Source organism: Callospermophilus lateralis, chromosome 1 (assembly GCF_048772815.1).
Source record: "Callospermophilus lateralis isolate mCalLat2 chromosome 1, mCalLat2.hap1, whole genome shotgun sequence".
Taxonomy (NCBI): domain Eukaryota; kingdom Metazoa; phylum Chordata; class Mammalia; order Rodentia; family Sciuridae; genus Callospermophilus; species Callospermophilus lateralis.
This window is the reverse complement of record NC_135305.1, coordinates 223302151-223327755: the sequence shown is the minus strand read 5'-3', so window position 1 is coordinate 223327755 and position 25605 is coordinate 223302151. Positions and strand designations below refer to the sequence as shown.

Genomic DNA, 25605 nt, shown 5'->3' with positions numbered 1-25605 from the left:
CCTGGGTGTGCTCCGTTGTCTGTGAGCAGGAAGGGGACTCAGTGCTTCCTGAGTGATGACCGCAGGGTCCCCCACTCAGCTGGTGAGTGGGGGAGAGGGTGGGCACGTCTGCCCAGCACAGCGCCCTCCAGGGCTAAGGGACTGAAGTCCCCGGGTCCGAGGCAGCGCGGTGACCAGAGGCCGGCTGTTCAGCACCAGGCCAGGCAGACGCGGCTGCCCCCTGGGACTTCCCTGTGCTGACCGGGGTGGGCAGGAGCCGACTCAATTGTTTTTCCAAAAATGTACGCAGGGTCCCCTGGGCACTGTGGACCAGCTGGGCCTGGCGGTCCTCTGGGGGCGCCCTGGGCTCTGCAGGGGCTGCAGGACTCCCAGCTGTGAGGACCTCACCGGTCCCCAGGCAGGGCCCAGTGTCCCTGGGGCAGGATCAGCCAGGTGCCCCGCGGGAGAGGATCGCGTCTGAGCTCCCTGTGCGTCAGGAGGTCCCCGTGCCCGCGGAGCAGACAGGGGAGGGGGCTGCCGCTGGGTCCCGCCGTGGGCTGGGCACCGGCCACCACCACTGCCTGCCCGGGCAGAGCATGTCCAGGACCCCTGTGCGCCTGGGCAGTCCATGTGTGTGTCACAGCCCCAGGACAGGCGGAAGGTGGCAGCGATGGGGCTGAGCTGGCGGGTTCCCTCCCGAGGACGAGGACGCTCAGAGAGGCCACTCAGCCCGCAAGCCACGGCTGAGGAGCCCTGGCCTGAGGAGCTCCAGCAGCTCGGCCACAGGGCCCAGGTCCTTCCTGGTGCGTCCCTGTCCCACCACTCCAGGCCGGGAGCTCCCCAGTGACATCGCCCAGGGTCCCTGTGGGGGGGTAGGCCACCGAGAGCGGAGAGAAACCCGTGAACTCTGAGGAAAACAACGGAGCTGCCCCCGTTCACACCGGACACCAGAGGTCACCGCGGGCAGGCGGGGGACAGGCGTGGGGGCAGGCGTGGGGGGCAGGCGGGGGGGCAGGCGGGGGGGGCAGGCGTGGGGGCAGGCGGGGGGGGCAGGCATGGGGGCAGGCGGGGGGCAGGCGGGGGGGGCAGGCGTGGGGGCAGGCGGGGGGGGCAGGCGGGGGGGGCAGGCATGGGGGCAGGCGGGGGGCAGGCGGGGGGGGCAGGCGGGGGACAGGCGTGGGGGCAGGCGTGGGGGGCAGGCGGGGGGGCAGGCGGGGGGGCAGGCGTGGGGGCAGGCGGGGGGGGGCAGGCATGGGGGCAGGCGGGGGGCAGGCGGGGGGGGCAGGCGGGGGGGGCAGGCGTGGGGGGCAGGCGTGGGGGCAGGCGGGGGGGGGCAGGCGGGGGGGGCAGGCGGGGGGGGGCAGGCGTGGGGGGCAGGCGTGGGGGGCAGGCGTGGGGGCAGCCCTGGCCGGGTGGCCTCCCGCCCTGCATGCCCGCTCCCCTGGCCGGGGGCAGCCAGACACCTCCACCTGGCAGAGGCCTCTGCTCCCGCACAGGGCCAGGGTCGGTGGCCCAACCCTGAGCTGGGAGGTGTCAGCCCCTTCCAGGCCAGGGCACCTGGGGGTGGGGACGGTCACCCCGGCCTGGCGAGGGTCGTCTCCACGCCCCGGCTGCCCCTCTGCCGTGGCCACACATCATTCCTGGCCTGGGTGGGCTGGGGGCCTGGTGGGTGTGGACACTAGGAAACGCTCCAGCTGTGACACAGGGGCCCGCAGCACGGGGGACGCCATCCTAGGGTCCCAGAGTCTCTCTGTTGGGCACCACGGCCGGGCCAGCGGCGGGTGGCAGAGCTGCGGGGCCATGGGGGGCTGCAGGACCCGCAGCCTCCTCTGCCCCCGGTGGCTGCTGGTGGCAATGGCCGGGTTCCCTGGGGACTGGCAGAAGCTCCCTGCTTTGTTTATTTTTTTAGTTTTTAGTTTTACCTTTATTTTGTGTATTTATTTATGTGGAGCTGAGGGTGGAACCCAGGGCCTCACCGTGCCAGGCCAGCTCTGCCCCAGCCCAGCCCCAGCCCCTCCATTTTAGTAACACAACAGAACAGCAGGATGCAGCGCTGTCCCCTGAGGGTGGCCGTGGCCCTCTCTTGGTGACAGCTGGGTGACCTGCAGGCTGCCCCAGAAAGACTGACTCAGTATGGGGACCCTGGCCCTCCAAGCCTCAGAGGAGTCCAGCAGCCGGCCTGGTGCTGCTGGGGACAGAGGTGAGGTCAGGGTGGGCTCGCCTCAGCCGCCGTCCCCCACGGCTGCCACCTGCCGCGGCTCTCTGGCCAGATCCTGGCCCCGCAGGTGCCGAGCAGTGACCCTGCTCCCCCCGAGGCCAGGGCTCCCTCCTCCAGCCTTGGCCACTGCAAACGTCTCCACCCGCAAGTGTCCCCGAGTGAGGAGGGTCGCCGTCACCCCACGGGCCGGGCCAGCACAGCGGCATCTCAGATGGCCCGAGACGTAGGAGCGGGGCGAGACCAAGGACGTGGGCCCAGGTGTGCCGGACCCTCCTGGGCAGAGCCACCGCGGGGGTCAAGGTTTCCACAAGCCCCGAGGAAGGTCAGCACCGCGGGTGACCAAGGAGCCACCAGGGGAGAAGGCCAGGTCACAGACCCCTGCCAACCGCGGTGGGAGGGGCAAACGGGCTCAGCCTGAGGGAGGGCGCCCCGAGGCCTCACAGAGCACCCGAGGACCTGCCCCGGGCCGCCCCGCCCAGAACCACAGGAGGCCAACGCAGAGACGCTCTTAGTGGACAGCAGACACGGGACCCAGGCGGCCCCAGGCCGTGGCTTGCAGAGCCCCAAGGTGACGAGTTAGAGGAGGGACAACTGCCCAGCTCGGAGGGTGCACCCCAAGCCCAGGGCTGTGGCCGGCCAGGGTCAGCGAGACTGAGGACGCGGGCTGCTGGGCTGACGCTGGAGGAGGGGGACGAGGACCGTCCCTGGGCCTCAGTGGGGCCAGCCTGCGGCTCTGGGCTCCGGGCCACAGGGTCAGGCCCACGCTCTGTGCTGGTGTCGGCCACGGAGCCATGTGGCCGTCACCGCAGCCCCGGAGCTCACGCCCCTGCTCTCTGCGGGAGTCCTGCTTGGGGACAGGGCTTGGGTCAGGGCTGGTGGGCAGCCTGTGGTGGAGGCCACCACCGCCTGCTCCTCGTTCCCTGGCCTCCACAGGCCCAGGGCCAGGGCCAACCCGTCACGCCGCGTGCTCTCCCCGGCAGCCGCCCAGCGAGCGTCTGTCCCCACTGGGCACGCGCCCACTCCATGTCACCTTCCCACCTCCGCCTGCTCCTGCTGACTGAGGCTGAGGGTCCCTTGGGGCTTTTCCCGGGCGGGTTCAGCACCGTGAGGTCCCCACGCGCCATGAGCCCGCGGCTGTACCCTGCCCTGGTGCCCATGTCCTCCCCTGCCCAGCACTGCCTGCTCCACCAGGGCCACCGTGGTCACCTCCTCCTCCAGAAGACGCCCACGGGCACAGATTCTCAGCCTCATGTGGCGCCACACAGGCGCCCGGCCCCGGATGCCCTCCTGGGGCTCCAGGGCCACAGGTGCCACCTGGCTCTGAATGGCCTCTGTCACCTCCATCCCCTCCATCACCGCGGCAGAACGTGGAGTGACCACAGTCCCAGCCTCGCCATTGCCCACCACCCTTCTGTCCCCACAGACTTGACCTTTCCATAAATTTCATTCAAGGGACACCCACAGCGCTCGGCCCGGGGCCCTGCTGGGCCAGCTCCCCTCCCCCACGGTGTCTGCAGCCACCCTGGTGACCACCGAACCTGGGCCGAGCCTCACCCAAGACTGTCACAAAGAACCTTCCCCATCTGCCCTCCCGCCAGGGCACGGAGGGGCGCCAAGGTCTGAAGGAGCTTTGTCACCCAGGCTTGTGACCGTCACAGTGGTCAGCGGAACACTGTGACGTCCGTGTTGAAAGCAGTGGGATTTTAAGGGATGGGCTGAGTGGGAGGGGACCAGGAGGTGACGGTCGCAGGTGGGGAGGGTGGACTGCACAAGATGGATGGTTTGGCCCAGCGCAAAAGGGCAGGTTGCTCTAAGAGAGTGACCCGGCCCTACCCAGGTCTCTTGCATCAGCTCTGGTCACGTCACCTCTGCACACAACACTCCCCATCTCCCCCGGGCTCCCACTACATGACATCACCTGTCCTGCTGGGATACAATACAAGGTATAGTCACCGGATCCTGCCTCCAGAACTGTGAGCCAGAATGAACCTTTCTTATATTTAAAGTACCCAGCTTTGGGTGCTTTGTCATAGCAACAGAAAACAGACTGAGACAAGTTTCTAATACACTTTCCATTCAAAGATAGTTCTGGCCTTGGCCATGACTACTGTTGGGTCACTCAGGACAAAAGCTCCCTCTTAAAACTCGCTGGGGTGGAGTTCAGATGACCAAAAGGCAGGCAGCACAGCCGTGTGCTCCCTGTTCTGATGCTGTCCAGAGCTCTTGAGGACCAGCCCCACCAGTGCCATGGCTCCACACACAGCAGGACACGTTGTGAGGAACCCCACACAGTCCCTGTTCCCCACTGTCCATGCACAGTCTTTGTGGTAAGAAGCCCCCGACATAGGGCAGGTCACAGTGGACGCCTCCTGGACAGCCGCCCAACTCCCCTCTCGGCCTGACTTCAAGAGCAGCGACGGAACACGAGAGCCAAGGGCAGGTGGCAGCACGTACCTGTGCGGGAGCGCCCTCCACCGCGTCCGTCACCAGCGCTCGCTTCCTGCAAGAGAAACACAGTGTGAGCTGGCGTCACTTTGTGGGAGGTGCTGGAGGTGGGCGCAGGGTTGGCACAGAGGGGCATGCCCTCAGGGGACGCCAGAAGCCCACCAGTCCTGCCTTCAGGGCCCTTCTGCGGGACCAGTGGGAGGCTTCGGCCTGTGGGCAGGATAACCCCAGGGGCCACATGCCCGAGGGGTGCTGTCCCCCTCCCCCAGGGTGTCTGAGAAGAGGACTCCCGGCCAGGGTGGACAGCTACACGGTCTTCCTTGTTTGCAAACGTGCTGTCCACTGCACAGAGCCTCGTGGTCCCCAGGTGACCGGCTCATCAGGCTGCCCTGCCCTTCCCCAAGTTACCACGAAAGTCCAGAGTCCAGGGAAGCAAGCCTCGGTCCCCAGGAGCAGGTGGGGACAAGCAGGTCTCTGAGCAGCCTGAGGCCGGGCTATGAGGCTGGCCTGAGCCTCTGGGGACCTGGCCGTGGGGACTCCACCCCCCGTGACAGGAGGGGCTCCTGGGCCTGAGCCGTGGGGCCAACAGTGTGGCTTCCGCTCAGCCCCTGGGCGCCTCTGGATCTGGGATCTCAGCACGCCCCAGGCAGAGGGGCCGCGTGTCCCCCACTGACCCCAGGCGCTGGGTCTCTGTGAGCTCCCAGTGACTTTCCACAGGTGTGTTGTGGGGACCAAGTCCACCCTGTGGGACTCCCTGGGAGGAGACTTTGGAGGCCCTGCCTGGTCCCCAAGTCCCCCCACATGCAGTTCCCACCTCTGACTCTGCTCTGGGTCCTGTCACTGTAAGAACCCCAGCTGGGAGAACGGCCCGTGCTGAGACCTGCTGAGACCTGGGGACCCCAGCAGGGCGCCAGGCCGGGGGTGGCCTAGGAACCCCAGTATACAGCTGGGGCCCAATTAGTGCTGGCTCCACGGGATCTGACACGTGAGAAAGGCTACTGGTTCCTGGGTACCTTCCCAGAACCCAGAGCCCTGGTCTTTCTGGAGAACCTCAGGCCCACCCAGGCCAGGGGGGGCAGGACCTGGCCAGACTGTCGGGTCACAAAAGGTAGGGAGAACCGGGGTGCACTGCCGAGGAGCCGCAGTCCCAGGTGCCATGCTGGGCGGGGAAGGGATATGGGGAGAACAGGAGAACCGAGGACAGTGGAGTCCAGCAATGGGGATGTGTCCCCAAGGGGTTCTGGTTGTCACAGATCCCCTGAGGTTGGGCAAGATGCCGGCGGGAAGGGACTGCTGAGTTTGGAGGGGGACAGAAGCCCCAGGTTCTTTGAGGCTCGTCTGAAATTCTAAAATTAAAAGTCACTTTTGTGTATTTGCTGATTTATTTACTACTGGTGCCGGGGAGGGGAGCCAGGGGCTCCACCCCTGAGCAGACCCCGACCCTTTTCATTTTTTATTTGGAGACAGGGTCTCGCTATGTTGCAGAGGCTGGCCTTGAACTTTTGATCCTCCTGCCGCAGCCTCCAGAGCCTCTGGGATCACAGGCGTGGCCACCACGGCCAGGTAACAGCCGGTTTTAAAACTACTCCTAGCTTTGAGGATGTGGGCTCCTCTGCTCCCAAGGCCAGGAGAGCGCAGCCCTCCACGCTGCCTGTAGGTGGCGCCCGTGCCACAGGAACGCCGGGCACCCTGGGAAGCTGGTGGCCGGAGCCTGCAGGACCCCGTCCACACCAGGGCCGGCGGAGGGGCTGCAGTCAGCAGGGTCAGGGGCCGGGACGCCAGGCCTCTCCTCGCGGGCCCCACCCATGTGCAGACTGGTGGCTCCGTCACAGACTTGGGGGAGGGGGGCTGGCGGACAGTGCGGGAGGGATCGTGCACCTCTCATCCACCAGGCACACTTTACACCAGGGACTCTGTCCACGCCAGGAAACAGGGTGACACAGGCGCCGGCCGGAGAGGGAGGGTCAGTCTGGACGCTGGAAGGGCAGTGCACTGCCTGCACGGCCCAGAACATTCCGCCACCCCAAGAAGCCCGTCCCACGAGCGGCCCCTCCCAGCCCTGTCCCGCAGGTCCACTCTGGACCCCCTGTGGCTGGGTCACACTCTGTGTCTGGCTCTCACTGACCATGAGGTCCTCAGGTGTCCACTGCAGCTGTCACCTCACTCCTGCCCGGAAGACGCTCCCAGTGGACAGAACATGCTGTGTGTCCCCTGACGGGACCTGGGCAGCCTCTGCCTCTTGACAGACATGAGACATGTCTGTCCCATGAACATGTAGAGGACGGCTCCTCACCAGCCTGTCCTCCCCTCCTGCCCAGTGACCTGTCCCTGAGCCCTGGCAGCAGCTCAAGGCTGTCCTTGCCCTGAGCCACCAGGCAGCTGCTGCAGGCCCCGGGTCTGCACTCAGCCCAAGAGCAGAGGGACGGACAGAGAGAGGGACGGGCAGAGAGAGGGACGGGCAGAGAGAGGGACGGGGAGAGAGAGGGACGGGTAGAGAGAGGGACGGGCAGAGAGAGGGACGGGCAGAGAGAGGGACGGGCAGAGAGAGGGACGGGGAGAGAGAGGGACGGGCAGAGAGAGGGACGGGCAGAGAGGGACGGGGAGAGAGAGGGACGGGCAGAGAGAGGGACGGGCAGAGAGAGGGACGGGCAGAGAGGGGAGGACGGCCAGGCAGGAGCAGCGGTCTGTCTAAGCACAGTGAACTCGACCCGATACACAGGGCAGGACCCTGCGAGACGGCGCCCGCCCTCCCTCCCAGGCGCTCCCCCCACACGCGGCAGGGGTTCTGGATCCCAGGCGCAGAGCGCACGGTTCTCAGGCGGCACCCACCAGGCCCTCTGTCAGGGCATCTGGATGCCCCGTGCCCACGGGCATCCTGTTTTAAAGCCAAGCCCCCCACCAGAGGCAGGGACTGGCCATCTTTGAGGCCTTCGGCTCACTCACAGGGCCACATGCCAGGGCAATACCAAGGGGACCCTTGCCCACTGTGGGGCACAGGGGACAGCCTGAAGAGCGAGGGACCCTGGAGGGCCAGCGATGCCCCAGGACCCTCTGCCTCGGTTGACCTTGGCAGCCCTCCTCAAGGGCAAAGTGGCAGCTCAGAGGACAGAGCTGGCACTGCGAGCCCCAGACCCTCCTCAGCAGGAAGGGACTGGCTCTGGCTGGGGACAGGGACGGAGCTGGTGACCCCAGGGCAGACAGCAAGGAGAGGGAGAGAGACGCAAAGAATGGGCACCGCCATCTCTGGCACACCCTCCTCCCCTCCTGGCAGGGCCGTCCTCTGTCCAGAGCAGCCTTTGGGACAGTCCTGGTCCTGCAGGGGCTGAGCAGCGCCCTGGGCTCCACCCCCTCCCAGTCATGACAGCCACCTATCCCCAGGCGTCACCAAGGTCCCCCATGAAGGGCTGAGCCAGGGCAAGGGGACAGCAGGACCTTGCCATGGCAGCCCCAGCCACCTGGGCTCTGGCTCCGAGAGTTGCCCCAGACAAGTGCCCATGAGGCTGTCTCCAAGTCCCTGCCTGGGGACACCATGTGGAAGGCCCACTGTGCGCTGGCTGCTGGGGACCCGCAGGCACCCAGGTGGCCGCTCCCCAGCCACCTTCCTGAGCAGCGGAGCCAGCAGCTTGGGGTCTGCAAGGTCCCGCCTCCCCTCCGCCCATGGATGAAGGCCTGCTGACCCGGGTCTGTCCACGGTGACGAGCAGGAGAGCAGCTGGGCCAGGACGAGGGACGGTGACCCAGCCTTGAGCCACTGCGGACTCCAGGAGGCGGCACTGTCTGGGGACGGGCTCCCGGCCCGGCACACAGAGGCTGGAAGGTTCTCTGTGGCCACCCAGGCCCCGGAGGGTGTCAAGCCGCGGTCCCCAACTCCCCCCACTCTGCCAGAACACCCCAGTCGTGACAGCCACCAATGTCCCCAGACGTGGCCAGGGCTCCCTGAAGCAGAATCTGCTCAGAGCGAGACCCTGCTCTGAGGGGGCCCAAGGGCAGGGACAGCGGGACCCAGCACTGACCACAGGCAAGCCCTGCCCACTGCGGCTCCTCGGGGCATCACGTGGGTGGCCGGGCAGCCTCGGGCCCACAGCCCACGCTGGCACCCAGCCCGAAGCAGAGGCACCTCGCCTCCCGGGGGCCGCCAGCCGCAGCCTTCGCCATCACCACAGCAACCGTCTAAATGTGTCACCCGGGAGCGCTGACTGAGGGGGAACAGGGGGGCCGGTGACAGGTGACACTCCCCCGGCTGGGGTGTGGGCGGGGGGGGCAAGGGGGTGGCACCAGAGCCCAGGGTGGTCACAGGCCCGACCTGGAGCCCCGTGAGGCCCCGGGGTTAAAGGGCAGCAGGCCAGCGGCTTGGTCCATGTCCCGGGTGTTCTTGAGACCCCCTGACCCCACCTCCACCCAACACGGAGTGTCCCCTGGTCTACACGCCCGCAGATGCCATTCTGGTGCCTGCTGTGGGCAGGAAGCTAAGGAGCTCTTCCCAAATAAGAACACAGGCCCCCTGGGCCCCGGGACAAGGCCGACCTTCCCTGGGGGCAGATCGTCCCCCTGTGCCCTGCAGTCACCTCACGCCCACCGGTCAGAACGGCAGACACCGAGGTCTGGGAACAGGCCAACCGGGGACAAGAAAAGAAAGTGAGTACAAACCCATTTCTTTTTCATTCAGAACCACCACAGCTGCGCTGAGGCTGGGGAGCGGGGTGGGGACAGTCCCGCCTCCCGGTGGCCCCTGCCCAGCCTCCGCCCACGGCCTCATGTCTGAGTGGCCTCCTGAGCCGCCAGGGTGGAACAGGCGGGCGTCCAGCCGAGCCCGAGGCGGGGCGGAGGGGCTCTGCGGTCAGGTCAGGAGCTGCGGTGCCACTTGGGGTCTGGATCCTGCTCGAGGAGCTGGACCTGGGCTCACAAAGGGCTCCATCAAGGGGCAGAGGATGAGTCTCAGGTTCCTGGCCCGTGGCAGCTGCCACCTGTGCCCTACTGTCCCTGAGGCAACCGCAGACCCTGCACAAAAACGGGGCACGGCTGGTGCCAACCACACTTCATTCACAGAGTCAGGTGGCCCGCATTCGGCCCACGGGGGTCAGCGAGACCCAACAAGAGTCCACTCCGACCCGGCACCTCCGTGGGGCGCTGCCAATCTTCCAGGTCACCTCCACGTCAGCCAGGCACGGAGGGGACGCCTGTCATCCCAGCTGCTCGGGAGGCTGAGGCAGGAGGACTGCAAGTTCAAGTCTAGCCTCAACAACTTACTGAGACCCTGTCTTAAAAGTGAAAGAGCTGAGGTGTGGCTGGTGCCCTGGGTTCAGGCTTCAGGGCAAAAACAGAAAAACAAAACAAATCTGCCCAGTCCAAACAGGGCCAGCCTGAGATGCCGGTGCAGCGGGGTGAGGACAGCGGAGGCCGCGTGGTGGGGGGCTGGGGCCGGGGCTTGGAGGTGGAGCACCCGCCTAAGCCGCCAAGGCCTGGGTTCAAGCCCAGCACCGTGACAGAAAGAGCCACGTGGGCCCCGAGGGGGCCTGGGGCAGAGATGGATGTGGGGGGTGAGCTAGGAGGGTCCAGGCAGCACAGGGGCTGGGGCAGGTCACATGGGCAGCCTGGTCTGCTGACCGACAAATGACCACATCACCAGGACGCGCTCCCCGGGACACAGGTGGGGCATGTGGGGACCTCTCTGGACTGAGTTCCCAAGTTCTCTGTGAATCTCAACTCAAGGGAAAAATGTATTTCAGACAGTGAGGGAGGTGACAGCCGCCAGCCACTTGCTCTGGAACAGGTGACGGCCTCCTGGCGGCGATTACATAAGGCAGAGAGGAGCTTTTCTCAAAGCAGGGCATGCAGATCAGCCAGCGAGCGCCAGGAGGGGAGGCAGCCCGCTCCCTCCCGCTGCCGGGGCCAGGTGTGGGCTGCTGCTCAGGAAGCTGCACACAGGGCCCAGGGTGCAGCCAGGCCTGGGCTGGAGGAGGCCTTTCCTGGAGGGAAGGAAAGTTCCAGAAGGGGGAGGAGGCGGGACCAACAGGACATGGCCTCCAGCCTTCCAGGACAGCTCCTTAGACCTTCGCTGGGGTGCGCCACGGGGTGGCCCTGCAGGGTGCTGAGCAGCAGCCCTGCCCCTCCCACCCCAGACCAGGATGCCATGGTGGGGGCCACACATGTCCCCAGAGATGGCCCGGGGTCTCGGGCAGTCACCTCCAGGGAGGCCCCTCCACAGGAGCAGGCTCGGCACCAGCTACCCACAGGCACTTCACCTCAGCCTCCAGCCGGAGGCCAAAGCCCCGCCCACGGCCAGAGCCGAGAGGCAGCCCCAAGGGGAAGGAAGGTCACCATCCCGGGTGCCAAAGGCCACTTTAAGGATTATGTCCCTGGACCGGGAGAGGCTGATGTGACAGAGGGGGACCTCTGGCCCGCCACTGGTTTTAGTCGATAAAGTTTTATTGAGACGCGGGTGCCCCTTCCTCCCACATGCCCTCGCGGTCTCCAGGGGACACAGAGCTGAGTGGCCACCACAGAGACTCCCTGGCTGCGAAGCCCACAGCAGCCACTGCCCGGAGCTTGACTGACCCCCAGACCCTGGGACCCGCGGAGGGAGGCCTCCGCCACAGCAAGCCCCGCGCTCTTCCCCACCACGAGCAGCGTTCTGCCAAGGTGACCTCCAGGCCCTGCCTTCCCCTGCTGGGCTGGCGCCTGGCCACCCCCACTGCCCGCCCCAAACACGTGTGCCTGGTGTGCCCACCACCCGGGAGTGGCCCGGGAGTGGCCTCGGCAGCAGCTCGCTGGCCGTCCCTGGCTGTCACGTGGGGTGGAGCTGAGGCTCTGCTGGGGCTGGGCTGCAGGGACCGTCGCCTGACAGCAAGGTCAGCCGCAGCCGCAGCGCCCACAGCAAACGTGCTGAGCGAGGGCCGCCTGAGCACACGCTCTGTCCTGGGGCCTGAGCGGCCGTGGCTCCACTCTGTCCTGGTCACACCGCGCTCTCGGGTCTCAAGGTCACTTTCACCCGCAGTCTGCCCTCCACGCCGCTCTGGTGGCTCTCTGTGGTGGACGTCCTGGCCAGCGACACCCCATCCCGCACGAGGGCTTTCCACCAAGTTCCGACCCTCGCGGGGAGGCCTGAGCTGGGCCTTCTGAGGGCCACCCCAGGTCTCAGGGAGCAGCCCTCCCCAGCCTACTGCCCGGGACACCACTGGCTGGTGGCCCTTAGGTCGCCCAATGAGACCTCAAGGTGACTTTCGCTCCCACATTCCCACATGCTCCCCTGATTTACTGCCACCTCTCTGGGACAGGGGACAGAAATGTACCACAAGGGACATTTGTCCTCAAGAGCAGAGGGAGAGGTGGCCCATCCACGGGTCCCCAGCTTGAAGTCAGCCCCAACAAAGCAGGTGCCTGGACTGTGGAGCCCTGGAGAGGGGACGCCCAGCTCACTGGCCCCGGGGTGGGATTCAGCCCAAGGGCTTGCCGGGGGCCGCTGTGGCCCAACCTCCTGACCTCTAAGCACTGGCAACAATTCAAATATAAAACTAGTAAGTGCCACCTTGGCTGGGTGACAGGTCCCAGGAGTCAGTCGTGTGGACAGCCCCTGTACTGATGTGTTCCTCCCCAGGACCTGGAGCCCCAGGCCCCTCAAGAGAAAACACCAGAGACATTCAAATTGGGGACATTTTAAAATCCCTGACAGATCCTTGTCAAAATTTCCAGGTCATCAAGAAAAAGGGCATAGCCAGGTCAGCCCTGTACCCCTGCCATCCAGCTGCTCGGGAGGCTGAGACAGGAGGACGGCAAGTCTGAGGCCAGCCTCAGCAACTTAGCCAGATCCTGGGGTGTGGCTGGGGGGTGGGTGCTTGCCCAGCATTTGCAAGGGGCAGGTTCCATCCCCAGCGGGGGAAGGGGCCGGGAGGAGGAAGGCGACACAGCGCCCAGGAGCCAGAGGAAGGGGAGGACCAACAGTCCTGGGGGGCCCCAGGAGGGGGCCAGGAGGCGAAGCCAAGGAGCCTGAGGGGAGCCTGAGCCGTGGCTGGCACAGATGAGCGACTTGGGACGGTGCCACTCCTCACTCTTCTGCTTTGTGACTGTGCCCAAACCCCGGGCCTCCGTCCGCTCCTGCTGGCCCGTGCGTGATGACCTCCCGCACACCGGGCACAGGTGGTGAGGTTCAGTCTTTCGCCCTCGTCTGGGACTGTGGGTGTCCCGCCTGGGGAGCTCCTGGCGTGGAGTGGGTGGGGCCGGGGCTGCTGCTCAGCACCTGCAGGCCCAGGACCCCACGGCAGAGAAGGCCCGGCCCCACGTCCACAGCCCCCAGGGACGCAGACCCAGGGCCTGAAGAGGGGATGTCAGACACAGGTGCACAGGGGGATGGCCGCGTGACAACAGAGGCATCAGGGGACTGGCCAGAAGCCAGAGGACACCAAGGGTGCCCGCCACCAACAGAAGCCAGAAGGGAAAGGAGCCTGCCCAGGGGCCCAGGGAGCACGGCCCTGCCACAGCTGGACCTCAGACTCCTGGCCTCCGGAACTGCTTCTTGGGGTCATCAGCCACGGTGACCCTAGAAGTGGACGCACCCTCCAAATGTCCACTCCCTGCCCCACACAGACCCTGCAGGCAGGCCACACAGCCCCAAGGGCAGTTGGACGCCTATGTCCCTCTGGAAGGTCCTGGGAACCCTCGGAGGCCCCCAGGGGCCGCGTCCCTGCAGAGCAGGGTCAGGGCTTGGTGGCCCCCCGAGGCCTCGGTGGGAGCAGGGTCCGCGTCTCACAGGCAGTGGGAAGACCACAGGGACAGGAGCCTGTGCCTCGGCCCCACGAGGCCTGGAGGGAAGCCACCGTCCGTCACACACACGATCGGTGTCAGCACCGCAGAGGAAACGGCTGCTTAATTAGACTCCAATGGCCGGCGGCTCCCGGGAGGAGCTGTCCCGACCAAGTCACAGCGCCGGAGGTGTCTCGCGGCTCTCAGCCAGGCGGGCCACGCCTGGGGACATGTGTGGTGTCACTCTGGAGCTCCTGCCTCAAGTGGGTGGAGACCAGGGTCGCTGCAGTGCCCAGGATGCCACCAGAGAGACATGGCCCCCAAGTGTTCAGAATCACTGCCATCGTCCCCCAGAGGTGTCCCTGTGGCTCACAGGATAAAGGTCTGGGCCACGTCTGGGTGACAGTGGAGAAGAAATCATGCAAATGCCAGCGTGGACTCAACTACCGCCAGGAATCCACTCCAGCCCCGCGGCCGCCGCGCACCAGGGGCCCCCACGGCCAGGAAGCCCCAGGAGCTCCAGAAGGTTCTGGAAGTCTCACCACCCGGCTTCTGCTGGCTGTGCCTCTCGCACCCCAGGTCCTGCCCCTCAGAACAAGGACGGTCACCCTGCGTCGGCTCCCCGGTCTCTCAGGGCCAGTTCCCTCCACGGAGCCCCAAGTGCCCGGGGCCGCTAGACCGAGGCTAGTGATGCCACCTGCCCCATTGCCTCCACACAGAGAAGCCCACCGCCTGGTGCAGACCGGGGGACATCGTAACAGGGTGCGGCAGTGTCCACCGCTCGCCTGGGCGTGACCTACAGAGGACTCTGCCACGGGTCTCGCACTCTGAAGAGTGCCGGCAGCATAACGTGAGCTACACTGTCACCTTTTAAGGTGGGCCTCCTGCTGGCACCCAGCACTCACAGAGGTGTGCAGCCTTCAGCTCCAATTCCAGAACATTCCACCACCCAGAAGGAAGCCCGACCCACGAGCAGCCCCCACGGATCTACCTCCCTCTCTGGACTCCCCTGTCCTGGGCCCTGCTGTCACTGGGTCACACGCTGTGGCCTGTGCGTCTGGCTCTCACTGAGCGCGAGGTCCCTCCATGCTGCGGCTGTCCCTTGCTCCTGCTTGTGGCCAAGGACTCTCCAGTGTGCGTGGCCAGGCTGTGTGTCCCTTCCCCTGTTGGTGGACACGGCCGTCCCTCTTTGCCGGCTGTGTCTGCTGCTCCGCACGCCCCGGCACAGGCCTGAGGCCGTGTCCCCCTCCTAGCTGCACCCCAGGAGCGGCACTGCTGGATGCCAGGAAGAGCCTGCGGCCCGTCTGCTGGGTGGCCACACTGCTGCAGGCTCCGGCCATCGCGCTGGTGAGGCTGCCCCTGAGTTTCGACAGACCCTCCTGGTGACGGGGACCTGCAGCGCGTCTTCACGGAGAGTAGCTGTCAGCAGGAGGAGGCCTCCCGTCTCCCACTCTGCGGCCAGAGGCGGCCAGGTGCCATGGGCAGTCACTGGCTGGCCGGGGCTGCCCCTCCACGAGGGAAAAGGGCTCTGCCAATCACAGCGGGAGCAGCCAGTGGCCAGTCCTGTCGTGTGGCCAGGGGGCGGACAGTCTCCCGGCCATGGGCCTCCCCATCAAGTGAGGCCTCCAGGGCCAAGGCCAGTTCCCTTGCCCCAAAGGACCCTAGGGGCACCTTGGGGACAGGTGAGGGGAGACGGAGGGCGCAGCATGGCCCCCAGTCCAGGTGGGCGCTGCCTCAGGCTGAGGCCACGGGACCAGCGCACACCGGCTGCCGCTGCTGGGAGACTGCACCCAGGGCCAACGGTAACGTCCACCTCTAGACACAGCGCGGCCAGGTGAGGCCGGACAGGCCCGGGCCAGCACGCAGGGGCCCTGGTGCCACAAAGCAGCCAAGGACACAGGGAGGAGGGGCAGACGTGCCCGGGCGGCCGCTGCCTGAGGCGCTGGGCGCTGGCCTGGGCCCGCGGCGGGCGGGAGGGCACGGCTGGCCTGGAGCTTCCCGCCCTCCGCAGTGTCCTCCAAACCGGTGTCCTGCGCTGACGTGACACGGGGCCACAGACCCAGTGGCTTTCACACGCACGGTTTATCCTCTTAGTTTGCGTGGGGGACGTTCTCAACCCAGGTGTGGCCTCCTGAGGCCCAGGGACAGTCCCTGTCCCCCTCCTTCAGCTCCAGGGCCAGCTGCACAGCGTCTCCTGGCCCTCCCCCAGCCCTCCGTCCTTCTCTCAGGAGGACCTTGTGGTGACCCTGGGTGACCCTGCTCAGGGTCCCTTCTGCCCTGGGAGGTGCCATGTCCACAGGCTCCAGGGATGAGGACAGCATGTCCCCCAGACCAACCAGGTCTGCCACAGATTCCTCTGCCCTGTCCTCCCTCCAGGCTCCCTCTGATGAGAAGCCCCCAGGACACAATGTCCACCCTGTGTGACAGTGGCCTCTGACTGGAGGGAGGTGCCTCATTTATAGATGAGAGAAAGTGGGGGCTCAGGCCAAGAAGGTGGGCAACCCACGCCCAGCCCAGGCGGGTGAGGAGGCAGGCGGGCAGTGGACATGGGCCTGGGCCCCGCTGAGCCGAGGGCCCTGGCGAAGGGAAGCAGCAGAGGGCCTGGGTGAGGGGAAGCTGCCCTGCGTCTGCCCGGCAGAGACCAGGAGGGCAGCTCCGCCAGGGGCCAGCAGTGACCAACAGAGTCAGCAGAGGAACTTGAACCCTCCCAGGGCCACAGATGGACAAGGCTCCACCACGCAGAGGCTAGGGCCAGCAGATGGGCTGAGCCATGGACGACGTCCCTATACAGGTCCACACAGGAGCCTGCAGCCATGTCCACAGCGCTACTCGCAATGGCCCACGGTGGAGTCCACCCCGTGTCCTGCAACAGAAGGAAGGGCACAAACAGTGTGGCCACTGCCCACGGATCGGTGCTGTCAGGCCATGACAGGTCACGGCAGATGGACCTCAAGGGCCCGGCTCATCGGACAGCAGATGCGGCCGTGTGGCCTGTGGCCCTGCTGAGGGGAGCTGCAGGGACGGTGGGCACTGTGCAGCGCTGGACGGGCAGGGACCGGAGAGCGGGGGGGGAGAGCTCAGGGGGACGCTGCCCAGCCCGGCTCGTGCTGCAGGCCCCGGGCTTCCCCCACGGAGACGGTGACAGGGCATGTGCCAGGGTGACTCACCACACGCCGGGCCAAGCTACGGCACTGCGAGCGGGGGAGGTGGCAGGACGCACACAGCTCACAGCGGCCTGCGTCACGTTGGTCCCTGGTGGCCTGCAAGACCCCGTCCTGGGGTTGTCCACAGCCGCAGGGTGGCACCGTCTCAGGGCCTTGGCCACAAAGTCCATTCAGTGCCCGTTGCCCACCTCTCCCGAGGCCTTGGGTCCTGGCTGCTGCACCTGGAGGTCACCCCAAGTGCTGCCTTCGAAACACCCCACCTGGGCAGCAGTTTGTCCCCGTGAGGTGACCGGGCGGCTGTGGCGGCTCCCTGCCTGGCTGCTCTGTGGCTCGACTCCGCCCAGAGACCAGAAGCCCCTGCTCTCCAACACCGTGTCCCCGACACAGAGCTGTGCGGACCCCGGGGGCCTGGCGACGTGCCTCTCTGTGCCCAGCAGCAGGCCTGGGCCAGCTGGCTCCCACAGCACACGCCCACCACCACGAGGGGCACAGTGTCCCCCACCACGAGGGGCTGGTTTCCCCGACTGTGTCCTGGGGTAGCAGAGGCCTTCCTGGCACCGCGCCGCGGGTCACAGGGGCAGAGTCCAAGACACGGGGCCCTTCTCAGGAAGGGTGGGCCCAGCGCCAAGGGGCAGGGCCTGCGGTGGGCCTGTGAAGCCTGGTCCCGGGCTGGCCACAGATGCAGGGACTCTTGGGAGTCGCAGGCCCTGGGGCGGTGCCCTTAAGGGGACGGTGGGACCTGGACTCTCTCTCTCTGCTCCAGATGGAGAAGTGGCTGTCTACTCCACGAAGTGCGGCCACCCTGAGCCTCATCAGAGGCCCAGCGGAGGGACACACATCCTTGGGGAGCCCCGTCCAGGGGCCAGACCTCCTCCCTACGCACAGGGGCCACTTTCCGGGAGCACCTGCTGCCACCACCCCATTTAGAAAGCAGTCTCTGCAGGAGTGGCAGGACGGGGCAGCCCCAGTCCAGTGACCGTGTCCTCCTAGGAAGGCACCCACAGGAGGCAGCGTGATGGCGGAGGCCGGACGCCTGGACCTCTGGCTTCGGGCCCCCAGGACCAGGGAGAATCCATCCCTGGGTAGGCAGCCCAGGACACCCCAGGTGAGACCAGGCAGGTGACAGCACCTTTCCTCTGGGTTCAGTGGCCGCCCCTCAGCGGCAGCTCCCACAAGGGGGCAGGCGAGAGCGAGAGCCGCGCTGAAGCCTTTTACGGGGAAGCCCTCAGGTGAGAGGGGGCGGCTGCAGGGGGCTGAGGTGGGGTCTTGCTGTCAGCGGGCCCCCTGACCTCTGGGAAGGCCACACCATCTCACGGGCTGTGTGGGGGTCGCAGAGCGAGCAGGAAGGCGCACGGGTGGCCCGGCCACCGGGCAGCGTGGCTCCAGTCCACCTGGCGCTCAGTGCCCACAGCCCCCCGGGCCCAGGGTGGCTCGCACCTCCCCACCCTCTCACGGGGGTTCGGGGCTAAGGGCACGCGGCTCCCCGTGGCAGCTCCCAGCTGTCTCCGTCCCTGCTCGAGCCCCAGCCCCCCTTGTCCCAGAGCTGCAGGGACCTGCATCATGGCTGCAGGCGGCTCCTCTGCTCTTCCCTCCCCAGATCAGGGGTCTTCACCAGGCAAGGCCTGGGGACAGCCCTGGACGAGGGGTGCCCCGTGTTGGGGAACAGAGCTGGGCGGACCATTCCCTGCCTCCTGGGCCCCTCCCAGCAGCACGAGGACCCTAACCCTGGGCACTCACACGTGAGTCTCAAGGGCCACACTCGCCCACGACTACACCAGAGGTCACTTCCCCGGCGTCACCTGGCTCAGAGAAGCCTGTGTAGCTCTGAGGAGCAACGCTCCTGCGACCCCTCCAACAGCACCCACCCAGGTCCCTGCTGCAGTGCGGAGCCGTGTCCCTGCCCTGTCCCGGCCTGGAGCCCCAGTCAAACAGCCATGCACGTCCCTGGACCCGGCTCAGGGTCCCTGGGCAGAGCCCCCAGAATCAGGGCCCCGGTTTGGGACAGCCTGGACCCACGTGTCACCAGGCTTAAGAATGAACAGAGCTGTGTCCTCCCCTCCTCATTCTATTGATTGATTTTTGGTGGCACTGGGGGTTGAACTGGGGTGCTCTGCCACTGAGCTGACCCCCAGCCCTTTTTATTTTATTTGACACAGGGTCTTGCTGATTGCCCAGGCTGGCCTTGGACTTGCCATCCTCCTGCCTCAGCCTCTGGGGCAGCTGGGATGACAGGCGCGGCCACCACGAAGCCCGCGCGACCCATTCCCAAGGCACTGAGCAGCGGCTGCCTCTCCTCAGTCGTGAGTCCCTGCCGTCGCTTCTAACCCGTCAGCCCGGCACCAGACACTTCACTCTGCGACCAACGTCTGCAACATCTGTCACCTGGCTGCGTCTGCTCGGGGACCAGCGTCTCCGAGCCCAGGGGAGGAATCCCCTCCGCCTCTCCTCGGTCGGGTACGACTTGGCCCACACTATGTAGCCACGCGGGTGGAAGTGGCTGCTGGACTGGCCAACACCAGGTCTGCAGGACCTGCCTGGAGGGGAGGCCCAAGTGTCGTCCTGGGGGAGCGCTCCAGTGGCACACCCAGAGACCCCTCTTTGAAAAGAAAAATAAATAACTTTTAGTTTAAAATCATCTGTTCGGTCACAGCCTGATCTGGTGCAGTGGTCTCAGCTGGGGACAATTACAGTGGGGACATTTGTCCCCCGACTGGGGCTGTGCTGGCCTGGAGTGGTGGAGGCCAGGGACATGCTCAGCACCCGCAGCCCAGGACGCCCCCAAAGGAAAGCCCCTCTCTGGGTGTCAGAGCCCTGTAGGACAAAAGAACCTGCAAGGTGCCCTGGACGGCCAGCCTGCCCTGGGCACAAGTGAAGACGGGAACTGTCCCCATGGGTCACTGTCCCCATGGGTCCCTGGCAGGCTGAGTTCTGTTCTAAGCTCCCTCCCGGCCTCCTCTCCAGACCTCCATCAGCCTCTTCTCTGGACTGTCCTTGGCTGGTTCTTACCCCCACCCCTCTGCCCCGAGAGCCGTCCTGCATGTCGGCTGTCACCTCCTGTGACAAGCAGGCCTGACACCCCGACCCGAGGGCTGCAGGCGGCCACGCCCGGGCTCCATGTCCACACTCCCAGGCCCACTCACAGCGTCCATTCACGCAGCGCCAGGACCTGGAACAAGTTCTGAGGCTTAAAATAGGCCCAGAGCCACCTCTGTGGGTCGGAGGAAGGGAGGCAGGCCGCTGCCGACAAAGGACAGGCCGCTGGGCAGCCGGGCATGTGCTAGGCTGGGCAGCCAGAGGCTCCCAGCCGAAGCCCGGTGGGGCTGGCTCAGGCTATGCCACGAAGGCCATGTGAGGCCTTGATGCTGGGCACAGGTGACCAGCTGGGGAGGGGGTGTTGGCCGGCTGATTCTGGCCAGAAGGGGCCGCTGCGAAGCCAAAGGGCCTGGGGCCTGTGGGGGACGGTGTGAGCTCATGGGCAGGAAAGAACAGCAGACGGAGAGCAGTAAGGACCCGAAGTGGACGCCCCTCAGTGCACTCAGTGGCCCCTGTGCTGAGCCAGCGCCACATAAAGAGCAGCAGGACTCCCCGTGGCCAGAAGGTGGAGAAGAAGGCCCTCAGGGGACAAAGGGACACAGCACGGCCACTCACGGCCACTCACACCTGGAGCGCCCTCGGCCGCGGCAGGAGCAAGGTGACATGCTGCGGCGTGGACAGACCTGAGGACCTCATGCTCAGTGATAGCCAGACACACAGACCCCACGGGGGACGTCCAGGACAGAGAGTCCAGAGACGGACGTGGACCCACGGGAGCAGGGCAGAGGGACGGGGGCTGTTCGTGGGGAGAGGGCTTCTAATTGGGGTGGTTTCCAGGAACCGCTGCCAACTCAGTCACCTGTGGCACCTGGGGACTCTGCTCACACGGCTGGGTTTTAGGATTCGGAAATCGCACCTCCCTGGAGAGCCCGAGAGCTAGGGCCACCCTCTGTGGCCTCTCAAGAAGATGAGCCACGTCCAGCAGAGCTGCCCACAGGGGCAGGACCAGAGCACCAGGCCTCGCCCAGGAGCCCAGGGAGAATGTGGCTGGCCCCCAGAGGACAGGGACAGCAGCCAGCTCCCCCTCCAGCCACAGATGGTGGCTCCTCTCCAGCCCCTGAGGGACAAGGCCAAGTCCCAGGGTGGCAGAGCAAGCAGCAGTGGCACCAAACGCCCCCCAGAACGCGGACTGCAGAAGTGGCCACTCGGGGACAGCAGCCCAGGAAAAGACTTCCCCAGAAGGAGAGCCCAGCCTGGCACTGCCCCAGGCTGCTCCAGCTACCTTCCAGGGGGAGGACTCGCAAGGTGCCCCTGCCCAGTCCCACACAGCTGCATGGTGGTCCTCCTGGAAGGTCCCAAAGTCACCGAGGCCAGGAACAACTGCCCTTTAGAAGTCAGACACTCAGGGTGGGTGCAGCTCCGTGGGGGAGCTCAGCACGCACCAAGCCCCGGGGGGCAGCCCAGCAGCCCCCAAAAAAGAAAGCCACAAAGACCCTTCAAAACCACAGACACTACGCCTTTGTTTTGGGGAGCTGGGGTGGAACCCGGAGCCCTGCTCAAGCTGGGCAGGCGCTCCCCCTCAGCCACGTCCCTCCTAGTAAAAGCCATGTAAAGAGGCAGCGATCGCCATGTGCAAACGAGGAAATCTGTGAGAACACCTTGAAGTGCAGAGAGCTTTCCTGCTACCACACAGTGGACCAGAGGCTCCCCCATTCAGCAACCGCCAAGCGGGGCTGTCCCTGTGCGCGGCTGTCCCCATGTGCAGCTGTCCACGTGTGGGGCTGTCCCTCTTCTGTGACAACCCATCATCATGAGGGCTATTCGCATTTAGTTGACTTTCCCTTTGGACCACCTGCTTGATCAAGCACGAAACAGGACAGAAAATAATGGCATCTCTCCACCACAGGGTTCTAAATACAGCTCCTCCACAGACCAAGACCACCTGGGTGGGGCCTCCTTAGAATGAGCCTCCAGCCAAGGGGGGGCCAAGGGGGGGGCCAAGGGGGGGACAAGGGGGGCCAAGGGGAGACCAAGGGGGGGCCAAGGGGAGGCCAAGGGGGGGCCAAGGGGGGGGCCAAGGGAGGCCAAGGGGAGGTCAAGGGGAGACCAAGGGGAGACCAAAGGGAGACCAAGGGGAGGTCAAGGGGAGGTCAAGGGAGGTCAAGGGAGGGAGGCCAAGGGGGCCAAGGCAAGAGGGCCAAGGGGGGGCCAAGGGGCAGGGGGCCAAGGGGGGGCCAAGGAGGCCAGGGGGGCCAAGGGGAGACCAAGGGGAGACCAAGGGGAGGTCAAGGGGAGGTCAAGGGGGGCCAAGGGGGGGCCAAGGGGGGCCAAGGGGGGGACAAGGGGGGGACAAGGGGAGACCAAGGGGGGGCCAAGGGGAGGCCAAGGGGGGGGCCAAGGGGAGACCAAGGGGAGGCCAAGGGGAGGTCAAGGGGAGACCAAGGGGAGACCAAAGGGAGACCAAGGGGAGGTCAAGGGGAGGTCAAGGGAGGGCCAAGGGGGGGCCAAGGGGAGGCCAAGGGGGGGCCAAGGGGGGGCCAAGGGGAGGCCAAGGGGGGGGCCAAGGGGAGACCAAGGGGAGACCAAGGGGAGACCAAGGGGAGGTCAAGGGGAGGTCAAGGGGGGGCCAAGGGGAGGCCAAGGGGGGGGCCAAGGGGAGACCAAGGGGAGACCAAGGGGAGACCAAAGGGAGACCAAGGGGAGGTCAAGGGGAGGTCAAGGGAGGGCCAAGGGGGGGCCAAGGGGAGACCAAGGGGGGGCCAAGGGGAGGCCAAGGGGGGGCCAAGGGGGGGCCAAGGGGAGGCCAAGGGGGGGGCCAAGGGGAGACCAAGGGGAGGCCAAGGGGAGACCAAGGGGAGACCAAAGGGAGACCAAAGGGAGACCAAGGGGAGACCAAGGGGAGACCAAGGGGAGGTCAAGGGGAGGTCAAGGGAGGGCCAAGGGGGGGCCAAGGGGAGACCAAAGGGAGACCAAGGGGAGGCCAAGGGGGGGCCAAGGGGAGACCAAGGGGAGGTCAAGGGGGGGCCAAGGGGGGCCAAGGGGGGGCCAAGGGGAGGTCAGGGGGGGCCAAGGGGGGGCCAAGGGGATACCAAGGGGGGGCCAAGGGGGGGGCCAAGGGGAGGCCAAGGGGGGCCCAAGGGGAGGTCAAGGGGGGGCCAAGGGGAGGCCAAGGGGGGCCCAAGGGGAGGTCAAGGGGAGACCAAGGGGAGGCCAAGGGGGGGCCAAGGGGAGGTCAAGGGGAGACCAAGGGGAGACCAAGGGGAGGCCAAGGGGGGGCCAAGGGGAGGTCAAGGGGAGACCAAGGGGAGACCAAAGGGAGACCAAGGGGAGACCAAGGGGGGGGCCAAGGGGAGACCAAGGGGAGGTCAAGGGAGGGCCAAGGGGGGGCCAAGGGGAGGTCAAAGGGAGACCAAGGGGAGACCAAGGGGGGGGCCAAGGGGAGACCAAGGGGAGGCCAAGGGGAGGTCAAGGGGAGACCAAAGGGAGACCAAGGGGAGACCAAGGGGAGACCAAGGGGAGGTCAAGGGGAGGTCAAGGGAGGGCCAAGGGGGGGCCAAGGGGAGACCAAAGGGAGACCAAGGGGAGACCAAGGGGAGACCAAGGGGAGGTCAAGGGGAGGTCAAGGGAGGGCCAAGGGGGGGCCAAGGGGAGACCAAAGGGAGACCAAGGGGAGACCAAGGGGGGGCCAAGGGGAGACCAAGGGGAGGTCAAGGGGGGGCCAAGGGGGGCCAAGGGGGGGCCAACGGGAGGCCAAGGGGAGGCCAGGGGGGGCCAAGGGGAGGTCAAGGGGGGGCCAAGGGGAGGTCAAGGGGAGACCAAAGGGAGACCAAGGGAAGACCAAGGGGGGGGCTAAGGGGGGGCCAAGGTGAGGCCAAGGGGGGGCCAAGGGGGGGCCAAGGGGAGGCCAAGGGGAGGTCAGGGGGGGCCAAGGGGGGGCCAAGGGGAGGTCAATGGGGGCCAAGGGGGGGCCAAGGGGGGGCCAAGGGGACCAGCTGTAAATGTGGACGTCTTTCAGCGCTCGCAGCTGGTCAGTTAGGGTCCAAAGGCCACACAGAGCCACGTAGGAGGAGGTCCAAGCTCCTCCAGAGCGCTCTGGGGTCGTTCCTCCTCTGAAGTGACAGCACCAAGAACCAGTGGGACGTTCCGGCACCGAGGGGGCGAGGGGTCTCCACGTGCAGAGTAAAGCTAGTTCTGTCCTGAGAACAGCTCTCAGCCGCGGTGACTCTGCCCCAAGGGCCGGGACGCCATGTCTGGGGACAGGTGTGGTGTCACACTGACAGCTCCCGGCCTGAAGGAAAGACCGCGTGGCCACGACGCTGAGGCTGCAAAGCCTGCAGGTGTCATGTGAGCGCGAGTCCAGGTGTGTTTCAGGGGCTCAGTGGCCTTTGGGAGCCCTCGATCAGGACGACCCAGGCCTTCTGTGGCCGAGGCTTGCCCCTGGGTCACCCGTGCCCTCGGAGGCACTGGACAGCTCTCCTCCCACTTGGCTCTTTCCTCGCTTTTGATAATATGGCTGTCTGTCTTGTTCCTGTGGACGCTTTCTGAGGTCCTGGGGTGACTCTCACGTGCACCCCACCATGAGGGTGACTGGAGTCAAACTGCCATTCTTTCTTTTCCCTCCTCTGTGACAACCCCATCATTCTCCCACCCACCTCCCCCTCCAGGGGAAACTTAATTTAGAACATTCTGCTCTGCTCAGCGCTCCGCACACCCTCACTGTGCCACCAGCAGGGATTCCCTCCCGCGTTCCCTCGCTGGGTCCCTGTAGCAACCCTGCACGTTACCTGCTGCCGCCTTCGTCATGCCCACTTGGTGAGGTGGCACCACGAGGGAACTCAGGCCCTTTCCCAGAGCCCCTGACACCGTCACCGCAAGACCACAGCAGCACACGCACACACACACACGTTAGTGAACTTGCCATGTGCCTCAAGGACACCTAGCAACAGTCTACAGACTGAGCTGGAGACCTGCTGCTACAGTTCATCGCACCTGTCTTCAGCCGCCCACCTCAGCCCCGAGCAACCCCCGCTACCCGGGAAAAACAAAGTGCCACCCACGTCCCTCAATGTCATCGTCCCCAAAACTCCCACTGCAGTTCCTGAAAAATTCAATCACCCGCATGAGCTTCATGCACCCTAAGACTTGCCCCTTGGCACCCTCCACCCTAGAAATAGACGGAGCAGTGGACCAGCACACTGTGCCCAAGGGGCTTCACCCCCACATGATCTCTCACCAAATAATCAGCTCCTCTGACCCAACAGGAGGCAATTCCTCTCCAAATCCTTGCAGTGGATTCAAACTGAGACCATCCCAGCTCCTGATAACTGGTCAACCTCAGGCCAGACACACCCCCAGGCCTCCCAGCCCAGGGCCCTTCCTCTTCCTCCACCTCCCTTCTCATCACCCACCCTGACTCCTCCTCCCGGACCCCCACCCCCACATAAGCTCTCCACTTACCCTGAGGTTCCCTGGACCCCCGTGGCACAGCCGATCCCCTTCCATCCCTCAGCCTCTTCCTGGTTCTGTCCTGACTTTGTCCTTGTCCCCTTCAGTTAGCCCTAAACACAATCCTCAATCATCCCTCTCTGCCAACTTGCTCCCCTCCCACCTTGCCCAACCCGTCTGCAGCCCCCTCCTCAGCCAACCCAACTTCCTCTGAGCCCCACTTCAAACTTCATCCCAGTGCCTCCCCAGCTGACCTGGGCCCCCAACTCCATCCTTAGCCTCCTTCCAGCTACCCCAGACCTCTAAACCACTCCCACCCAGCCCCCCTCCCGCTGACCTCAACCCCAACTCCATCACCTCCCCCTAAACCTGACCTCCAACTGCAGTGGTCTCTCTACCCCATCTCAGACCCCTCCTCAGCTAACCCTACACCCCAATTCCAGACCCAGCCCCTCCGAAACTTACCTCTACCAACTCCAGCCATCTTTCAGCACCCTCCCCATCTAACCTTGACCTCCAACTCCAGCCCCCTCCCCACCTAAAATCACCCACGATTGCAGCCCTGACCCCCAGCTCCAGCCTCCTC

General features: G+C 65.9%; 1 protein-coding gene across 2 annotated transcripts in view; it reads right to left on the bottom strand.

Moving 5' to 3' along the window:
- The window catches only part of Gng7 (G protein subunit gamma 7), a 76807-nt gene extending 51716 nt beyond the window's left edge, over positions 1-25091 (bottom strand). For both annotated transcript variants that reach the window (XR_013155525.1, XM_077109731.1), the window contains exons 1-2: positions 25032-25091; positions 4652-4697 (exon numbers count right to left, since the gene is read on the bottom strand). The gene's annotated coding sequence lies outside the window, so the exon portion shown is untranslated. The remainder of the gene's footprint in view (positions 1-4651; positions 4698-25031) is intronic.
- Between the last annotated feature and the right edge of the window lie 514 nt (positions 25092-25605).